The 22,706-nt window shown below is 33.6% G+C and overlaps 3 non-coding genes across 3 annotated transcripts; all 3 read left to right on the top strand.

Annotated features, from left to right (window-relative positions):
• The first annotated feature begins 7,815 nt into the window (after positions 1 to 7,815).
• On the top strand, positions 7,816 to 7,886 carry TRNAE-CUC (transfer RNA glutamic acid (anticodon CUC)). Its single transcript has one exon. It is a non-coding gene; the product is annotated as a tRNA-Glu (tRNA).
• A 1,635-nt stretch (positions 7,887 to 9,521) lies between these two features.
• TRNAE-CUC (transfer RNA glutamic acid (anticodon CUC)) lies at positions 9,522 to 9,593 on the top strand. The gene has a single exon. It is a non-coding gene; the product is annotated as a tRNA-Glu (tRNA).
• Positions 9,594 to 17,797: 8,204 nt separating this feature from the next.
• On the top strand, positions 17,798 to 17,869 carry TRNAE-CUC (transfer RNA glutamic acid (anticodon CUC)). Its single transcript has one exon. It is a non-coding gene; the product is annotated as a tRNA-Glu (tRNA).
• Positions 17,870 to 22,706: the final 4,837 nt, after the last annotated feature.

Here is a 22,706-nt window from a genome sequence, read left to right as displayed (position 1 = left end):
CTTTGGATGATGGTCCAGTTGCAAAATGTAGCTTAATTCTGATAACACCATCCAGTAGACTAATCCTTTCAGAGTTAATATAATTAAATAATGTTAAAAAGTGTTTGGTATTAAAGGAAATAGGAAATTTAAGTTGATGAAAGGAAAAAATTTGTGTTAAATGTTAATGAGCATGTCCCGTGTGGACTAGTGGCTAGATACGCTGCTCACCCGCTGAGGCCCGGGTCTGGATTCCCCGGCGTAATGGAAAGCCTTTCATTCACTTCTGTCCATACTGAAAGTAAAAATTTGACTGATCTCATTGCAGATGTAAGTACTTTGATAACATGAAAGAGAAATGTAACCGCTATCAATATCGATTCAGGTGTGGCATGAGAGAGATAAAATGAAGGGATGTCTGAACAGCACAGGTGGCAGCATTCCTGGGCCTCTTTGGTACAAGGAACAAACTAGCTGATAGTAAATGAAGATGCTGCAAGATGTGATTTTTAAATAATAAGGTGCCACATTTGGATATGCGTCCAATTATCAGACGGTACATTCAAACAAAATGGAAGCAGAGATGGACTTCCTCTATTTTATCAACAAATAGGAAGTACAGAAACATTAGAAAAGTATGGAATTTTTTTGGAGTTCGGGTTTTAATTGTAGCAGAAGATTTGAGACCATCCTAACACGGCTTAGATTGGCCTTACCTGCTTCACTCATAGCTATATTTTAGAGGAGCCAGTGCCCCAGTTTTTGTTCACTGTGGTGGTCAGCTATCCGTTGAGCACATGCTGGTGCACTGTCCTAAATTTATTCGCCCTAGGCAAAGTAATTAACTTGGAAGACTGTCTTAGAAGTTTTAAATAATGACGTTATTGTAGATAACCTTTTGGGCTATCTGAAATAGTCTGGTTATTTTAGTGAGATATGATTTCAGTATATTTAATGAAGATTTTAGTCACATTTATTCATATACTAAGTATATATTTTGAATGTAAAAGTTCAATATATACTTATTTTTGTTGGTTCTATCAAATATCATTCTTTTTGTTGGTTCTATCAAATATCATTCTTCATTTTTACGTTCATATTTTAATACTGAATTTTACTAGTATATCATCATTCACCTATTCATTATCAATCATATCTATTAATTTGTAAATTTCACCTTCATTACGGCGCTGAATAATGCTGATGGTTCCGGCGCTCGGTCTTCAAGACCTAAATATCGTAATCAATCAATCAAGAGGGCTTTTTTAATATAAAATTAATAAACTAGACTAAATTTCAACCTTTATTCTTATGATTTAATTCTGACAAGAAAACAAGATGTAAATGAGCAATGAAACTGAAAGGAATAAGTTTATCATACTATTGAAAGGCATTAAATCTTGTTAGTGATATTTCCGGTGGTGGCAAAAGATAACCGTCTTTATTTAATTAGTATCTGAGTGTCCGAAAGGCTTGAGAAGACCAGGTTAAAGTCGTGCTCTATGAGTGCCCATTCATAATCCGCAACTTCAGTGGAAAAAATGTGATGAAACTGAAAGAAATTTCTAGATACATTAAAATGAAGGTTAACATTTAGACTTTTATATCAAACTGGCAATAAGTTATAACAAGACATTTAGCATATAATTTTTGCCATTAAGAAACATTACACACCTTTTGAACACTAATATTTTTCGAACGTAAAACTTAGAATCGCTTTAACACTTTGGATGATGGTCCAGTTGCAAAAAAAGTACAGCATTTAATTCTGAATAACACCATCCAGTTGACTATCCTTTCAGAGTTAATATCATTAAATAATGTTAAAAGTGTTTGGTAATTAAAGGAAAAGGGAAATTTAGGTTGATGAAAGGAAAGAATTTTTTTGTGTTAAATGTTAATGAGCATGTCCCATGTGGTCTAGTGGCTGGGATACGCTGCTCTCACCCACGAGGCCCGGTTCGATTCCTGGTACGGGAAAGCCTTTCATTCACTTCAGTCCATACTGAAGGTATAAAAGCTGATTGATGTAGTTGCAGATGTTGTAAGTGGTTTAATAACATGAAGAGAAAATGTAACTGCTATCAATAACGATTCGGGTGTGGCATGAGAGAGATAAAATGAAGGGATGCTCTGAACAGTACATGTGGCAGCACATTCCTGGGCACACTGGTGTAGAAGGGAACAAACTAGCTGATAGTAAAGCAAAGGATGCTGCGAAGATGTGATTTCTTAACTAATAAGGTGCCACATTTGGATATGCATCCAATTATCAGACGATACATACAAAAGAAAATGGAATCAGAGATGGACTTCCTCTATTTTATCAACAACAGGAAGTACAGAAACATTAGAAAAAGTATGGATTTTGGAGTTCGGGTTTTAATGGTAACAGAAGATTTGAAACAATCCTAACACAGCTTAGGATTGGCTTTACCCGCTTCACTCATAGCTATATTTTAGAGGGAGCCAGTGCCCCAGTTTGTGCTCACTGTGGTGGTCAGCTATCCGTTGAGCACATGCTGGTGCACTGTCCTAAATTTATTCGCCTTTGGGCAAAGTACTAACTGGGAAGACTATTTTAGAAGTTTTAAATAATGACGTTATAGTAGATAACCTTTTGGGTTATCGGAAAGAGTCTGGTTATTTTATTGAGATATGATTTCAGTATATTTAATGAAGATTTTAGTCACATTTATTCATATACTAAGTATATATTTTGCATATAAATGTTCAGTATATACTTATTTTTTGTTGGTTCTATCTAATATCATTCTTCATTTTTTATGTTCATATTTTAACACTGAATTTTACTAGTATATCATCATTCACGTATTCATTATCAATCATATCATTAATTTGTAAATTTCACCTTCATTACGGCGCTGAATAATCCTGATGGGTTCCGGCACTTGGTCTTCAAGACCTAAATATCGTAATCAATCAATCAAGAGGGCTTTTTTTTAATATAAAATTAATAAACTGGACTAAATTTCAACCTTTATTGTTATGACTGACAAGAAAACAAGATGTAAATGAACACTGTAAGGGAATAAGTTTATCATAATATTGAAAGGCATTAAATCTTGTTAGTGATATTTCCTGTGTTGGGAGATAAATTTCTTTTTAATTCCTGAGTGTCCGAAAAGCTGAGAAGGACCAGGTTAAAGTCATGCTATATGAGTGCCCATTCATAATCCGCAACGAGGAAAAAATGAAACTAGAAACCAATTTCGAGATATTTGAATTTAGACTTTTATATTGATACATTTATAACAAGAATTTAGAAACATTACACACCATTTATAATAATTTTCGATACATTTAGCACTTTGGAGATGGTCAGTTACAAAATACAGCTAATTCTGACAAGACATTTAGATATAAAATTTTCTGAAATTTAGGTTTAAAAGAATTTTTTGAAATGTTAATGAGCATGTCCTGTGTGGTCTAGTGGCTAGGAACGCGGCTCTCAGGCCCGGGTTCGATTCCCGGTACGGGAAAGCCTTTTCATTCACTTCACCATACTGGATTTGATTTGCAGACGTTGTAAACTTTAATAACATAAATGTAATTTAACACTTAAAATGAAGATGCTCCAGTTGCAAAATTGATCAAACAGGATGCTAAGATGTGATTTCTTAACTAATAAGCCACATTTATTATGATAAAACAAAATCCAGTAGACTGCTATCCTTTTGAAAGTATGGATTTTTGAGTTCTGGTTTAATGGTAGTTAATATCATTAAATTACTGTGGTGGTCATTCAAGTCTTAAAAGGTTTGCTATTTTATTGAGAAGATTTTAGTCACATTTATTCATATATAAGTATCAATATATACTTATTTTTGTTGGTTCTATCTAATATCAAAAGGGAAATTAAACTGGACTAGGTTGATGAAAGTAAAGAAAGAATTTTTTGTTATTGAAAGAACAAATGATAATTTAATTCCTGAGTTTTTAAAAAGCCGTGCTATAAAGGAAAACTGAATGAGCATGTCCAATCCTTTAGATGATGGTAAAATGCAACAATTCCTGATAACACCATCTCATTGGTCTATGTTTGAATAGGTTATGAAAGGAAAGAATACATTTGTGTTAAATAACAAAGGAATGGCTCTCACCCGCAGCCCGGGTCTGATTCCCGGTACGGGAAAGCTCTTTTCATTCACTTCAGTCGATACTGAAGGTATAAAAAATGGATTGATATAGTTGCAGATGTTGTAAGTGGTTTAATAACATGAAAGAAAATGTAACTATCAATAACGATTCAGGTGTGGCATGGAGAGATAAAATGAAGGGATGCTCTGAAACAGTACAGGTGGCAGCACATTCCTGGGCCCTGATGTAGAAGGGAACAAACTAGCTGATAGTAAAGCAAAGGATGCTGCAAGATGTGATTTCTTAACTAATAAGGTGCCACATTTGGATATGCGTCAATTATCAGACGATACATTCAACAAAATGGAAAAATTATTTTATCAACAAATAGGATTAGAAACATTAGAAGTATTGAATTTTTGGAGTTCGGGTTTAATTGTAGCTTTGAGACCATCCTAACACGGCTTAGGATTGGCTATACCTGCTTCACTCATAGCTATATTTTTTAGGGACCAGTGCCTGATTTTCGTTCAATGTGGTAGTCAGCTATCCGTTGAGCACATGCTGGTGCACTGTCCTAAATTTATTTCCTAGGGCAAAGTACTAAATTGGGAGACTCTCTTAGAAGTTTTAAATAATGACTTTATGGTAGATAACCTTTTGGGTTATCTGAAATAGTCTGGTTATTTTAGTGAGATATAATTTCAGTATATTTAATGAAGATTTTAGTCACATTTATCCATATACTAAGTATATATTTTGAATGTAAAAGTTCAATATATACTTATTTTTATTGGTTCTATCAGATAACATTCTTCATTTTTTACGCTCATATTTTACCACTGAATTTTACTAGTATATCATCATTCATCTATTCATTATCAATCATATCATTAATTTTTAAATTTCACCTTCATTACGGTGCTGAATAATCCTCATTGGTTTTGGCGCTTGGTCTTCAAGACATAAATATCAGAGTCAATCAGTCAGGAGGGCTTTTTTAATATAAAATTAAATACTGCACTAAATTCCAACCTTTATTGTTATGACTGACAAGAAAACAAGATGTAAATGAACACTGTAAGGGAATTTCATCATACTATTGTTTAGTATAATTTCCTGGTGGTGGAAGATAAAATTTTATTTAAATCTTTATAGTCGTGGAGTGCCCATTCATAATCCAATGAAAAATGAAACTGAAACCATTTTCTAGATACATTATGGACTTTTATATCGATACAATAAAAGTTATAAAAGACATTTAGTATAATTTTTGTTGAACACTAATAATTTTCGAAGATAACACTTTGGATGATGGTCCAGTTGCAAAATAAATTCTGATTCAAGACTTATCCTTTCAGAGTTAGTCTAAATAATGTTAAAGTTTTTGGTACTGAAAAAGAAATTTAGGATGAAAGGAGATTAAATGTTAATGAGCATGTCCCGTGTGGTCTAGTGGCTAGGATGCACCCACATTTCGATTCCTCGTTAAGCATTCACTTCAGTCTAATTTGGAAAAAGATGGAACTGAAAAGCAATTTAACTGCTATCAATATTGATTCATTATGGCATTAAAATGAAGGGATGCTTAGACCTTATTGGGCATATAGATACAATAAGTTGATTTCTTAACTAATAAGACATTATTTAGCAAAATAATATTCTATTTTATCAACATTAAGAAACATTAGCATTGAAACAATTTTAACTTTTGAAGACTAATAATTTTTCGAACGTAAAACTGTATAGCATTAACACTTTGTTTTAATAAATGGACTAAAACATTTTCGATGTAAATAGACACTGTAGGGTCCAGTGCAGTGCCCAATAATAAGAAATTTAATTTTTATGACACTCTTTTGAACTAATAATTTTCAACATAAAACTGAATCTTAACACTTTGGATTTAATAAAATCATTAATTCTGATATTGTTAAAGTTAATATTGATATTGAAAAGGAAAAGGGAAATTTAGGTTGATGAAAGTAAAGAATTTTTTGTGTTAAATGTTAATGAGCATGTCCCGTGTGGTCTAGTGGCTAGGATATGCGGCTCTCAACCCGAGGCCCAGGGTTCGATTCCCGGTACGGGAAAGCCTTTCATTCACTTCAGTCCATACTGAAGGTATAAAAATGACTGATCTCATTGCAGATGTTGTAAGTGCTTTAATAACATGAAAGAGAATTGTAACTGCTATCAATATCGATTTGGGTATGGCATGAGAGAGATAAAATGAAGGGATGCTCTGAAGCAGTACATATGGCAGCACATTCCTGGGCACACTGTTGTAGAAGGGAACGAACTGGCTGATAGTAAAGCAAAGGATGCTGCAAGTTGTGATTTCTTAACTAATAAGGTGCCACATTCGGATATGCTTCCAGTTATCAGACGATACATTTGTACAGAATGGTAGGAGAGATGGACTTCCCCTATTTTATCCACAAATAGGAAGTACAGAAACATTAGAAAAAGTATCGATTTTTGGAGTTCGGGTTTTAATGGTAACAGAAGATTTGAGACCATCCTAACACGGCTTAGGATTGGCCTTACCCGCTTCACTCATAGCTATATGTTAGAGGGAGCCAGTGCCCCAGTTTGTGCTCACTGCGGTGGTCAGCTATCCGTTGAGCACATGCTGGTGCACTGTCCTAAATTTACTTGCCTTGGGGCAAAGTACTTACTAACTGGAAAGACTATTTTAGAAGTTTTAAGTAGTGACGTTAAGGTAGATAACCTTTTGGGTTATCTGAAAGAGTCTGGTTATTGTAATGAGATATGATTTCAGTATATTTAATGAAGATATTAGTCACATTTATTAATATACTAAGTATATATTTTTAATGTAAAAGTTCAATATATACTTATTTTTTGTTGGTTCCATCAAATATCATTCTTTTTTTGTTGGTTCTATCAAATATCATTCTTCATTTTTTACGTTCATATTTTAACACTGAATTTTACTAGTATATCACCATTCACCTATTCATTATCAATCATATCATTAATTTGTAAATTTCACTTTTATTACGGCGCTGAATAATCCTGATGGGTTCCAGCGCTTGGTCTTCAAGACCTAAATATCATAATCACTCAATCTAGGGGGCTTTTTTAATATAAAATTAACAAACTGGACAAAATTTCAACCTTTATTGTTATGACTAACAAGAAAACAAGATTTAAATGAAAACTGTAAGGGAATAAGTTTATCATAATATTGAAAGGCATTAAATCTTGTTATTTATATTTCCTGTGTTGGAAGATAACCGTCTTATTTAATTCCTGAGTGTCCTGAAAGTGCCCACTCTGAGAAGGACCAGGTTATATCGTCGTGCTATAATGAGTGCCTATTCATAATCCGCAAAATGTATCGTGGAAAAAATGAAACTGAAAAAATTTCGAGATATATTATGAATTTAGACTTTTATATCGATACAATAAGTTATAAGAAGACATTTAGCATATAATTTTACCATTAAGAAACATTATACATCTTTTGAACACTAATAATTTTCGAACGTAAACTGAATCACTTTAACACTTTGGATGATGGTCCAGTTGCAAAATACAGCTTAATTCTGATAACACCATCCAGTATACTCTATCCTTTCAGAGTTAATATCATTAAAAAATAATGTTAAAAATATCATTAAATATTGTTTGTTTGTACCAAAGGAAAAGGGAAATTTAGGTTGATGAAAGGAAAGAATTTTTGTGTGTTAAATGTTAATGAGCATGTCCCGTGTGGTCTAGTGGCTAGATACGCGGCTCTCACCCGCGAGGCCCGGGTTCGATTCCCGGTACGGGAAAGCCTTTTCATTCACTTCAGTCCATACTGAAGGTATAAAAAATGTGATTGATGTAATTGCAGATGTTGTAAGTGGTTTAATAACATGAAAGAGAAATGCAACTGCTATCAATATCGATTCAAGGTATGGCATGAGAGAGATAAAATGAAGGGATGCTCTGAAACAGTACATGTGGCAGCACATTCCTAAAGTACACTGATGGTAGAAGGAAACAAACTGGCTGATAGTAAAGCAAAGGATGCTGCAAGATGTGATTTCTTAACTAATAAGGTGCCACATTTGGATATGCGTCCAGTTATCAGACGATACATTCGAACAAAATGGCAGCAGAGATGGACTTCCCTATTTTATCCACAAATAGGAAATACAGAAACATTAGAAAAAGTATGGATTTTTGGAGTTCAGGTTTTAATTGTAACAGAAGATTTGAGACCATCCTAACACAGCTTAGGATTGGCCTTACTTGGTTCTTCACTCATAGCTATATTTTTAGAGGGAGCCAGTGCCCCAGTTTGTGCTCACTGTGGTGGTCAATCTATCCGTTGAGCATGCTGGTGCACTGTCCTAAATTTATTTCGCCTTAGGCAAAAGTACTTACTAACTGGGAAGACTATTTTAGAAGTTTTTAATAAATAATGACGTTATGACTGGTAGATAACCTTTTGGGTTATCTGAAATAATCTGGTTATTTTAGTGAGATATGATTTCAGTATATTTAATGAAGATTTTAAGTCACATTTATTCATATACTAAGTATATATTTTGAATGTAAAGTTCAATATATATTTATTTTTTGTTGGTTCTATCAAATATCATTCTTCATTTTTTACGTTCATATTTTAACAAGTGAAAATAAGCTTTACTAGTATATCATCATTCACGTATTCATTATCAATCATATCATTAATTTGTAAATTTCACCTTTATTTATGGCGCTGAATAAGTCTCATGGGTTTCCCGCGCTTGGTCTTCAAGACCTAAATATCATAATCAATCAATCAGATGAGGGCTTTTTTAATATAAAATTAAATAAGGGACTGAAACAGACTAAATTTCAACCTTTATTGTTATGACTGACAAAAGAAAACAAGATGTAAAATGAACACTGTAATTGAAACAAATGGAATAAGTTTATCATAATATTGAAAGGCTTTAAATCTTGTTAGTGATATTTCCTGTGTTGGAAGATAAACAATCTAACTCTTATTTAATTCCTGAGTGTCCGAAATAGCTGAGAAGGACCAGGTTAAAGTCGAGCTATATAGTGCCCATTCATAATCCATAACGTGGAAAAAATGAAACTGGAAGAAATTTCGAGATATATTTGAATTTAGACTTTTATATCGATACAATAAGTTATAACAAGACATTTAGCATACAATTTTCTGCCATTAAGAAATATTACACATCTTTTGAACACTAATAATTTTCGAACGTAAACTGAATCGCTTTAACACTTTGTATAATGGTCCAGTTGCAAAATACAGCTGAATTTTGATGACACTATCTAGTAGGCCTTAGCCTTTCAGATTTAATATCATTAAATATTGTTAAAGTTTTTGGTATTGAAGGAAAAGGGAAATTTAGGTTGATGAAAGTAAAGAATTTTTTTTTTGTTAAATGTTAATGAGCATGTCCCGTGTGGTCTAGTGGCTAGGATATGCGGCTCTCACCCGCGAGGCCCGGGTTCGATTCCCGGTACGGGAAAGCCTTTTCATTCACTTCAGTCCATACTGAAGGTATATAAAATGTGATTGATCTAATTGCAGATGTTGTAAGTGCTTTAATAACATGAAAGAGAAATGTAACTGCTATCAATATCGATTCGGCTATGGCATGAGAGAGATAAAATGAAGGGATGCTCTGAAACAGTACATGTGGCAGCACATTCCTGGGCACTCTGGTGTAGAAGGGAACGAACTGGCTGATAGTAAAGCAAAGGATGCTGCAAGATGTGATTTCTTAACTAATAAGGTGCCACATTTGGATATGCGTCCAGTTATCAGACGATACATTCGAACAAAATGGAAGCAGAGATGGACTTCCCCTATTTTATCCACAAATAGGAAGTACAGAAACATTAGAAAAAGTATGGATTTTTGGAGTTCGGGTTTGAATTGTAACAGAAGATTTGAGACCATCCTAACACGGCTTAGGATTGGCCTTACCCGCTTCACTCATAGCTATATGTTAGAAGGAGCCAGTGCCCCAGTTTTCGCTCAATGTGGTGGTCAGCTATCCGTTGAGCACATGCTGGTGCACTGTCTAAATTTATTCGTCCTAGGGCAAAGTACTTACTAACTTGGAAGACTATTTTAGAAGTTTTAAATAATGACGTTAAGGTAGATAACCTTTTGGGTTATCTGAAATAGTCTGGTTATTTTAGTGAGATATGATTTCAGTATATTTAATGAAGATTTTAGTCACATTTATTAATATACTAAGTATATATTTTGAATGTGAAAGTTCAATATATACTTATTTTTTGTTGGTTCTATCAGATATCATTCTTCATATTTTACGTTCATATTTTAATACTGAATTTTACTAGTATATCATCATTCACCTATTCATTATCAATCATATCATTAATTTGTATATTTCACCTTCATTACAACACTGAATAATCCTGACGGGTTCCAGCGCTTCGTCTTCAAGACCTAAATATCATAATCAATCAATCAGCAGGGCTTTTTTAATATAAAATTAACACACTGGACTAAATTTCAACCTTTATTGTTATGACTGACAAGAAAACAAGATGTAAATGAACACTGTTAGGGAATAAGCTTATCATAATATTGAAAGGCTTTAAATCTTGTTAGTGATATTTCCTGTGTTGGAAGATAACCTTCTTATTCAATTCCTGAGTGTGCAAATGACAGAGAAGGACCAGGTTAAAGTCAAAGCTATATGAGTGCCCATTCATAATCCGCAATTTGGAAAAAATGAAACTGAAAGAAATTTCTAGATACATTATGAATTTAGACTTTTATATCGATACAATAAGTTATAACAAGACATTTAGCATATAATTTTCTGCCATTAAGAGACATTACACACCTTTTGAACACTAATAATTTTTGAACGTAAAACTGTATCGCTTTAACACTTTGGATTATGGTCCAGTTGCAAAATACAGCTTAATTTTGATAACATCATCCAGTAGACTCTAGCCTTTCAGAGTTAATATCATTAAATATTGTTAAAGTGTTTGGTACTAAAGGAAAAGGGAAATTTAGGTTGATGAAAGGAAAGATTTTTTGTGTTAAATGTTAATGAGCATGTCCCGTGTGGTCTAGTGGCTAGATATGCGGCTCTCACCCATGAGGCCTGGGTTCGATTCCCGGTACGGGAAAACCTTTTCATTCACTTCAGTCCATACTGAAGGTATAAAAATGTGATTGATCTAATTGCAGATGTTGTAAGTGGTTTAATAACATGAAAGAGAAATGTAACTGCTATCAATATTGATTCAGGTGTGGCATGAGAGATAAAATGAAGGGATGCTCTGAAACAGTACATGGCAGCACATCCTGGGCACACTGATGTAGAAGGAACAAACTAGCTGATAGTAAAGCAAAGGATGCTGCAAGATGTGATTTCTTAACTAATAAGGTGCCACATTTGGATATGCGTCCAATTATCAGACGATTGTTTGAAACAAAATGGAAGTAGAGATGGACTTCCTCTATTTTATCAACAAATAGGAAGTACAGAAACATTAGAAAAGTATGGATTTTTGGAGTTCAAAACATTTTAATTGTAACAGAAGATTTGAGACCATCCTAACACGGCTTAGGATTGGCCTTACCTGCTTTTCATAGCTATATTTTAGAGGGAGCCAGTGCCCCCAGTTTTTTTGAACTGTGGTGGTCAGCTATCCGTTGAGCACATGCTGGTGCACTGTCCTAAATTTATTCGTCCTAGGGCAAAGTACTAACTTGGAAGACTGTCTTAGAAGTTTTAAATAATGACGTTATAGTAGATAACCTTTTGGGTTATCTGAAATAGTCTGGTTATTTTAGTGAGATATGATTTCTGTATATTTAATGAAGATTTTAGTCACATTTATTCATATACTAAGTATATATTTTGAATATAAAAGTTCAATATATACTTATTTTTTGTTGGTTCTATCAAATATCATTCTTTTTGTTGGTTCTATCAAATATCATTCTTCATTTTTACGTTCATATTTTAACACTGAATTTTACTAGTATATCATCATTCACGTATTCATTATCAATCATATCATTAATTTGTAAATTTCTCCTTCATTACGGCGCTGAATAATCCTGTAGGGTTCCGGCGCTTGGTCTTCAAGACCTAAATATCGTAATCAATCAATCAAGAGGGCTTTTTTAATATAAAATTAATAAACTGTACTAAATTTCAACCTTTATTGTTATGACTGACAAGAAAACAAGATGTAAATGAACACTGTAAGGGAATAAGTTCATCATACTATTGAAAGGCATTAAATCTTGTTAGTGATATTTCCTGTGGTGGAAGATAACCGTCTTATTTAATTCCTGAGTGTCCGAAAGGCTGAGAAGGACCAGGTTAATAATCCGTCGTGCTATATGAGTGCCCATTCATAATCCGCAACGTGGAAAAAATGAAACTGAAAGAAATTTTTAAATTAATAGATACATTATGAATTTAGACTTTTATATCGATACAATAAGTTATAACAAGACATTTAGCATATAATTTTTTGCCATTAAGAAACATTACACATCTTTTGAACACTAATAATTTTCGAACGTAAAACTGAATCGCTTTAACACTTTGGATGATGGTCCAGTTGCAAAATACAGCTTAATTCTGATAACACCATCCAGTAGACTCTCCTTCCTTCAGAGTTAATATCATTAAATAATGTTAAAAGTGTTTGGTACTAAAGGAAAAAAGGGAAATTTAGGTTGATGAAAGGAAAGAATTTTTTTGTGTTAAATGTTAATGAGCATGTCCCGTGTGGTCTAGTGGCTAGGATACGGCTCTCACCACGAGGCCTGGGTTCGATTCCCGGTACGGGAAAGCCTTTTCATTCACTTCAGTCCATACTGAAGGTATAAAAAATGTGATTGATCTAATTGCAGATGTTGTAAGTGGTTTAATAACATGAAAGAGAAATGTAACTGCTATCAATAACGATTCAGGTGTGTACATGAGAGAGATAAAATGAAGGGATGCTCTGAAACAGTACATGTGGCAGCACATTCCTGGGCACACTGGTGGATAAGGAACAAACTAGCTGATAGTAAAGTAAAGGATGCTGCAAGATGTGATTTCTTAACTAATAAGGTGCCACATTTGGATATGCGTCCAATTATCAGACGATACATTACGAAACAAAATGGAAGAGAGATGGACTTCCTCTATTTTATCAACAAATAGAAGTACAGAAACATTAGAAAAAGTATGGATTTTTGGAGTTCGGGTTTTAATTGTAGCAGAAGATTTGAGACCATCCTAACACGGCTTAGGATTGGCCTTACCATTAATCACTCATAGCTATATTTTAGAGGAGCCAGTGCCCAGTTTTTGTTCAATGTGGTGGTCAGCTTCCGTTGAGCACATGCTGGTGCACTGTCCTAAATTTATTCGTCCTAGGGCAAAGTACTAACTTGGAAGACTGTCTTAGAAGTTTTAAATAATGACGTTATAGTAGATAACCTTTTGGGCTATCTGAAGATAGTCTGGTTATTTTAGTGAGATATGATTTCAGTATATTTAATGAAGATTTTAGTCACATTTATTCATATACTAAGTATATATTTTGAATGTGAAAGTTCAATATATACTTATTTTTGTTGGTTCTATCAAATATCATTATTTTTTGTTGGTTCTATCAAATATCATTCTTCATTTTACGTTCATATTTTAACACTGAATTTTACTAGTATATCATCATTCACGTATTCATTATCAATCATATCATTAATTTGTAAATTTCACCTTCATTACGGTGCTGAATAATCCTGATGGGTTCCGGCGCTTGGTCTTCAAGACCTAAATATCGTAATCAATCAATCAAGAGGGCTTTTTTAATATAAAATTAATAAACTGGACTAAATTTCAACCTTTATTGTTATGACTGACAAGAAAACAAGATGTAAATGAACACTGTAAGGGAATAAGTTTATCATACTATTGAAAGGCATTAAATCTTGTTAGTGATATTTCCTGTGGTGGAAGATAACCTTCTTATTTAATTCCTGAGTGTCCGAAACTGAGAAGGACCAGGTTAAAGTCGTGCTATATGAGTGCCCATTCATAATCCACAACGTGGAAAAAATGAAACTGAAAGAAATTTCTAGATACATTATGAATTTAGACTTTTATATCGATACAATAAGTTATAACAAGACATTTAGCATATAATTTTCTGCCATTAAGAAACATTACACACCTTTTGAACACTAATAATTTTCGACGTAAAACTGAATCGCTTTAACACTTTGGATGATGGTCCAGTTGCAAAATACAGCTTAATTCTGATAACACCATCCAGTAGACTCTATCCTTTCAGAGTTAATATCATTAAATAATGTTAAAAGTGTTTGGTATTAAAGGAAAAGGGAAATTTAGGTTGATGAAAGGAAAGAATTTTTTGTGTTAAATGTTAATGAGCATGTCCCGTGTGGTCTAGTGGCTAGATGCGGCTCTCATCCGAGGCGAGGCCCGGGTTCGATTCCCGGTACGGGAAAGCCTTTTCATTCACTTCAGTCCATACTGAAGGTATAAAAAAATGTGATTGATGAATTGCAGATGTTGTAAGTGGTTTTAATAACATGAAAGAAATGTAACTGCTATCAATAACGATTCGGGTGTGGCATGAGAGAGATAAAATGAAGGGATGCTCTGAAACAGTACATGTGGCAGCACATTCCTGGGCACACTGATGTAGAAGGGAACAAACTAGCTGATAGTAAAGCAAAGGATGCTGCAAGATGTGATTTCTTAACTAATAAGGTGCCACATTTGGATATGCAGTCCAATTATCAGACGATACATTCAAAACAAAATGGAAGAAGAGATGGACTTCCTCTATTTTATCAACAAATAGGAAGTACAGAAACATTAGAAAAAGTATGGATTTTTGAGTTCAAAACCATCCTAACACGGCTTAGGATTGACCTGTTCACTCATAGCTATATTTTAGAGGGAGCCAGTTTTAAATGGTAATCCGTTGAGCACATGCTGGTGCACTGTCCTAAATTTATTCGTCCTAGAAAGTTTAACTTGGAAGACTGTCTTAGAAGTTTTAAATAATGACATATAGATAACCTTTTGGGCTATCTGAAATAGTCTATTATTTTAGTGATATGATTTCAGTATATTTAATGAAGATTTTAGTCACATTTATTCATATACTAAGTATATATTTTGAATGTAAAAGTTCAATATATACTTATTTTTGTTTATCAAATATCATTCTTTTTTGTTGGTTCTATCAAATATCATTCTTCATTTTTTATTCATATTTTAACACTGAATTTTACTAGTATATCATCATTCACGTATTCATTATCAATCATATCATTAATTTGTAAATTTCACCTTCATTACGGTGCTGAATAATCCTGATGGGTTCCGGCGCTAGGTCTTCAAGACCTAAATATCGTAATCAATCAATCAAGTGGGCTTTTTAATATAAAATTAATAAACTGGACTAAATTTCAACCTTTATTGTTATGACTGACAAGAAAACAAGATGTAAATGAACACTGTAAGGGAATAAGTTTATCATAATATTGAAAGGCATTAAATCTTGTTAGTGATATTTCCTGTGTTGGAAGATAACCGTCTTATTTAATTCCTGAGTGTCCGAAATGGCTGAGAAGGACCAGGTTAAAGTCGTGCTATATGAATTCATAAAAAAAATGAAACTGGAAAGAAATTTCGAGATACATTATGAATTTAGACTTTTATATCGATACAATAAGTTATAACAAGACATTTAGCATACAATTTTCTTAACTAATAAGCCATTAAGAAATATTACACATCTTTTTGAACACTAATAATTTTCGAACGTAAACTGAATCGCTTTAACACTTTGGATGATGGTCCAGTTGCAAAATACAAGCTTAATTTATGATAACAATCCATCCAGTAGACTCTATCCTTTTCAGAGTTAATATCATTAAATAATGTTAAAAGTGTTTGGTACTAAAGGAAAAGGGAAATTTAGGTTGATGAAAGGAAAGAATTTTTTTGTGTTAAATGTTAATGAGCATGTCCCGTGTGGTCTAGTGGCTAGATATGGCTCTCACCCGCGAGGCCCAGGTTCGATTCCCGGTACGGGAAAGCCTTTTTCATTCACTTCAGTCCATACTGAAGGTATAAAAATGTGATTGATGTAGTTGCAGATGTTGTAAGTGGTTTAATAACATGAAAGAGAAATGTAACTGCTATCAATAACGATTCAGGTGTGGCATGAGAGAGATAAAATGAAGGGATGCTCTGAAACAGTACATGTGGCAGCACATTCCTGGGCACACTGATGTAGAAGGGAACAAACTAGCTGATAGTAAAGCAAAGGATGCTGCAAGATGTGATTTCTTAACTAATAAGGTGCCACATTTGGATATGCGTCCAATTATCAGACGATACATTCGAAACAAAATGGAAGCAGAGATGGACTTCCTCTATTTTATCAACAAATAGGAAGTACAGAAACATTAGAAAAAGTATGGATTTTTGGAGTTCGGGTTTTAATTGTAACAGAAGATTTGAAACAATCCTAACACGGCTTAGGATTGGCCTTACCTGCTTCACTCATAGCTATATTTTAGAGGGAGCCAGTGCCCCAGTTTTCGTTCAATGTGGTGGTCAGCTATCCGTTGAGCACATGCTGGTGCACTGTCCTAAATTTATTCGTCCTAGGGCAAAGTACTAACTAACTGGGAAGACTGTTTTAGAAGTTTTAAATAATGACGTTATGGTAGATAACCTTTTGGGCTATCTGAAAAGTCTGGTTATTTTATTGAGATATGATTTCAGTATATTTAATGAAGATTTTAGTCACATTTATTCATATACTAAGTATATATTTTGAATGTAAATGTTCAATATATACTTATTTTTTGTTGGTTCTATCAAATATCAATCAAATATCATTCTTCATTTTTACGTTCATATTTTAACACTGAATTTTACTAGTATATCATCATTCACGTATTCATTATCAATCATATCATTAATTTGTAAATTTCACCTTCATTACGGCGCTGAATAATCCTGATGGGTTCCGGCGCTTGGTCTTCAAGACCTAAATATCGTAATCAATCAATCAAGAGGGCTTTTTAATATAAAATTAATAAACTGGACTAAATTTCAACCTTTATTGTTATGACTGACAAGAAAACAAGATGTAAATGAACACTGTAAGGAATAAGTTTATCATAATATTGAAAGGCATTAAATCTTGTTAGTGATATTTCCTGTGGTGGAAGATAACCGTCTTATTTAATTCCTGAGTGTCCGAAAAGGCTGAGAAGGACCAGGTTAAAGTCGTGCTATATAAGTGCCCATTCATAATCCGCAACGTGGAAAAAAATGAAACTGAAAGAAATTTCGAGATACATTATGAATTTAGACTTTTATATCGATACAATAAGTTATAACAAGACATTTAGCATACAATTTTCTGCCATTAAGAAACATTACACATCTTTTTGAACACTAATAATTTTCGAACGTAAAACTGAATCGTTTTAACACTTTGGATGATGGTCCAGTTAAAAATACAGCTTAATTCTGATAACACCATCCAGTAGACTCTATCCTTTCAGAGTTAATATCATTAAATAATGTTAAAAGTGTTTGGTACTAAAGGAAAAAGGAAATTTAGGTTGATGAAAGGAAAGAATTTTTTGTGTTAAATGTTAATGAGCATGTCCCGTGTGGTCTAGTGGCTAGGATACGCGGCTCTCACCCGCGAGGCCTGGGTTCGATTCCCGGTACGGAAAGCCTTTTCATTCACTTCAGTCCATACTGAAGGTATAAAAAATGTGATTGATCTAATTGCAGATGTTGTAAGTGCTTTAATAACATGAAAGAGAAATGTAACTGCTATCAATATTGATTCAGGTGTGGCATGAGAGAGATAAAATGAAGGGATGCTCTGAAACAGTACATGTGGCAGCACATTCCTGGGCACACTGGTGTAGAAGGGAACAAACTAGCTGATAGTAAAGCAAAGGATGCTGCAAGATGTGATTTCTTAACTAATAAAGGTGCCACATTTGGATATGCGTCCAATTATCAGACGATACATTCGAACAAAATGGAAGTAGAGATGGACTTCTATTTTATCAACAAATAGGAAGTACAGAAACATTAGAAAAAGTATGGATTTTTAGAGTTCGGGTTTTAATGGTAACAGAAGATTTGAGACATCCTAACACGACTTTAGGATTGGCCATACCCGCTTCACTCATAGCTATATGTTGAGAGGAGCCAGTGCCCCAGTTTTGTGCTCACTGTGGTGGTCATAAAATATCCGTTGAGCACATGCTGGTGCACTGTCCTAAATTTATTCGCCTAGGCAAAATGTACTTACTTGGAAGACTATTTTAGAAGTTTTAAATAATGACGTTATAGTAGATAACCTTTTGGGTTATCTGAAAGAATCTGGTTATTTTAGTGAGATATGATTTCAGTATATTTAATGAAGATTTTAGTCACATTTATTCATATACTAAGTATATATTTTGAATATAAAAGTTCAATATATACTTATTTTTTGTTGGTTCTATCAAATATCATTCTTTTTTGTTTGGTTCTATCAAATATCATTCTTCATTTTTACGTTCATATTTTAACACTGAATTTTACTAGTATATCATCATTCACGTATTCATTATCAATCATATCATTAATTTGTAAATTTCACCTTCATTACGGCACTGAATAATCCTGATGGGTTCCGGCGCTTGGTCTTCAAGACCTAAATATCGTAATCAATCAATCAAGAGGGCTTTTTAATATAAAATTAATAAACTGGACTAAATTTCAACCTTTATTGTTATGACTGACAAGAAAACAAGATGTAAATGAACACTGTAAGGGAATAAGTTTATCATAATATTGAAAGGCATTAAATCTTGTTAGTGATATTTCCGGTGTTGGAAGATAACCGTCTTATTTAATTCCTGAGTGTCCGAAAAGCTGAGAAGGACCAGGTTAAAGTCGTGCTATATAAGTGCCCATTCATAATCCGCAACGTGGAAAAAATGAAACTGAAAGAAATTTCTAGATACATTATGAATTTAGACTTTTATATCGATACAATAAGTTGTAACAAGACATTTAGCATATAATTTTTTCTGCCATTAAGAAACATTACACATCTTTTGAACACTAATAATTTTCGATCGTAAAACTGAATCGCTTTAACACTTTGGATGATGGTCCAGTTGCAAAATACAGCTTAATTCTGATAACACCATCCAGTAGACTCTATCCTTTCAGAGTTAGTATCATTAAATAATGTTAAAAGTGTTTGGTACTAAAGGAAAAGGAAATTTAGGTTGATGAAAGGAAAGAATTTTTTTGTGTTAAATGTTAATGAGCATGTCCCGTGTGGTCTAGTGGCTAGGATACGCTTGGCTCTCACCCGCGAGGCCCGGTTTCGATTCCCGGTACGGGAAAGCCTTTTCATTCACTTCAGTCCATACTGAAGGTATAAAAATGTGATTGATGTAGTTGCAGATGTTGTAAGTGGTTTAATAACATGAAAGAGAAATGTAACTGCTATCAATAACGATTCAGGTGTGGCATGAGAGAGATAAAATGAAGGGATGCTCTGAAACAGTACAGGTGGCAGCACATTCTTGGGCACACTGGTGTAGAAGGGAACAAACTAGCTGATAGTAAAGTAAAGGATGCTGCAAGATGTGATTTCTTAATTAATAAGGTCCCACATTTGGATATGCGTCCAATTATCAGACGATTCATTGAAACAAAATGGAAGTAGAGATGGACTTCCTCTATTTTATCAACAAATAGGAAGTACAGACACATTAGAAAAAGTATGGAATTTTTGAGTTCGGGTTTTAATTGTAGCAGAAGATTTGAGACCATCCTAACACGGCTTAGGATTGGCCTTACCTGCTTCACTCATAGCTATATTTTAGAGGGAGCCAGTGCCCCAGTTTTGTTCAATGTGGTGGTCAGCTATCCGTTGAGCACATGCTGGTGCACTGTCCTAAATTTATTCTGCCCTAGGGCAAAGTACTAACTGGGAAGACTGTCTTGTAGTTTTAAATAATGACGTTATAGTAGATAACCTTTTGGGCTATCTGAAATAGTCTGGTTATTTTAGTGAGATATGATTTCTGTATATTTAATGAAGATTTTAGTCACATTTATTCATATACTAAGTATATATTTTGAATGTAAAAGTTCAATATATACTTATTTTTGTTGGTTCTATCAAATATTTTTTGTTGGTTCTATCAAATATCATTCTTCATTTTTTACGTTCATATTTTAACACTGAATTTTACTAGTATATCATCATTCACGTATTCATTATCAATCATATCATTAATTTGTAAATTTCACCTTCATTACGGCGCTGAATAATCCTGATGGGTTCCGGCGCTTGGTCTTCAAGACCTAAATATCGTAATCAATCAATCAAGAGGGCTTTTTTAATATAAAATTAATAAACTGGACTAAATTTCAACCTTTATTGTTATGACTGACAAGAAAACAAGATGTAAATGAACACTGTATGGGAATAAGTTTATCATAATATTGAAAGGCATTAAATCTTGTTATTGATATTTCCTGTGTTGGGAAGATAACCGTCTTATTTAATTCCTGAGTGTCCGAAAAGCTGAGAAGGACCAGGTTAAAGTCGTGCTATATGAGTGCCCATTCATAATCTGCAACGTGGAAAAAATGAAACTGAAAGAAATTTCTAGATACATTATGAATTTAGACTTTTATATCGATACAATAAGTTATAACAAGACATTTAGCATACAATTTTCTGCCATTAAGAAATTTACACACCTTTTGAACACTAATAATTTTCGAACGTAAAACTGAATCGCTTTAACACTTTGGATGATGGTCCAGTTGCAAAATGCAACTTAATTCTGATAACACCATCCAGTAGACTCTATCCTTTCAGAGTTAATATCATTAAATAATGTTAAAAGTGTTTGGTATTAAAGGAAAAGGGAAATTTAGGTTGATGAAAGGAAAGAATTTTTTTTGTGTTAAATGTTAATGAGCATGTCCCGTGTGGTCTAGTGGCTAGGATACGGCTCTCACCCGCGAGGCCCGGTTCGATTCCCGGTACGGGAAAGCCTTTTCATTCACTTCTGTCCATACTGAAGGTATAAAAAATTGATTGATCTCATTGGAGATGTTGTAAGTGGTTTAATAACATGAAAGAGAAATGTAACTGCTATCAATATTGATTCAGGTGTGGCATGAGAGAGATAAAATGAAGGGATGCTCTGAAACAGTACAGGTGGCAGCACATCCTGGGCCCTTGGTGTAGAAGGGAACAAACTAGCTGGAATAGTAAAGCAAAGGATGCTGCAAGATGATTTCTTAACTAATAAGGTGCCACATTTGGATATGCGTCCAATTATCAGACGATACATTCGAACAAAATGGAAGTAGAGATGGACTTCCTCTATTTTATCAACAAATAGGAAGTACAGAAACATTAGAAGAAGTATGGAATTTTTGAGTTCGGGTTTTAATTGTAGCAGAAGATTTGAGACCATCCTAACACGGCTTAGGATTGGCCTTACCTGCTTCACTCATAGCTATATTTTAGAGGAGCCAGTGCCCCAGTTTTCGTTCAATGTGGTGGTCAGCTATCCGTTGAGCACATGCTGGTGCACTGTCCTAAATTTATTCGTCCTAGGGCAAAGTACTAACTTGGAAGACTGTCTTAGAAGTTTTAAATAATGACGTTATAGTAGATAACCTTTTGGGCTATCTGAAATAGTCTGGTTATTTTAGTGAGATATGATTTCAGTATATTTAATGAAGATTTTAGTCACATTTATTCATATACTAAGTATATATTTTGAATGTGAAAGTTCAATATATACTTATTTTTTGTTGGTTCTATCAAATATCATTCTTTTTTTGTTGGTTCTATCAAATATCATTCTTCATTTTTTACGTTCATATTTTAACACTGAATTTTACTAGTATATCATCATTCACGTATTCATTATCAATCATATCTATCATTAATTTGTAAATTTCACCTTCATTACGGCGCTGAATAATCCTGATGGGTTCCGGCGCTTGGTCTTCAAGACCTAAATATCGTAATCAATCAATCAAGAGGGCTTTTTTAATATAAAATTAATAAACTGGACTAAACTTCAACCTTTATTGTTATGACTGACAAGAAAACAAGATGTGAATGAACACTGTAAGGGAATAAGTTTATCATACTATTGAAAGGCATTAAATCTTGTTAGTGATATTTCCGGTTGTGGAAGATAACCGTCTTATTTAATTCCTGAGTGTCCGAAAGGCTGAGAAGGACCAGGTTATAGTCGTGCTATATGAGTGCCCATTCATAATCCGCAACGTGGAAAAAATGAAACTGAAAGAAAATTCTAGATACATTATGAATTTAGACTTTTATATCGATACAATAAGTTGTAACAAGACATTTAGCATATAATTTTTTGCCATTTAGAAACATTGCACACCTTTTGAACACTAATAATTTTCGATCGTAAAACTGAATCGTTTTAACACTTTGGATGATGGTCCAGTTGCAAAATACAGCTTAATTCTGATAACACCATCCAG

The sequence above is a fragment of the Macrobrachium rosenbergii genome, chromosome 17 (genome assembly GCF_040412425.1).
Source record: "Macrobrachium rosenbergii isolate ZJJX-2024 chromosome 17, ASM4041242v1, whole genome shotgun sequence".
Taxonomy (NCBI): Eukaryota; Metazoa; Arthropoda; class Malacostraca; order Decapoda; family Palaemonidae; genus Macrobrachium; species Macrobrachium rosenbergii.
The sequence above is the reverse complement of the archived record's forward strand: the minus strand, read 5'-3'. Positions and strand labels throughout refer to the sequence as shown.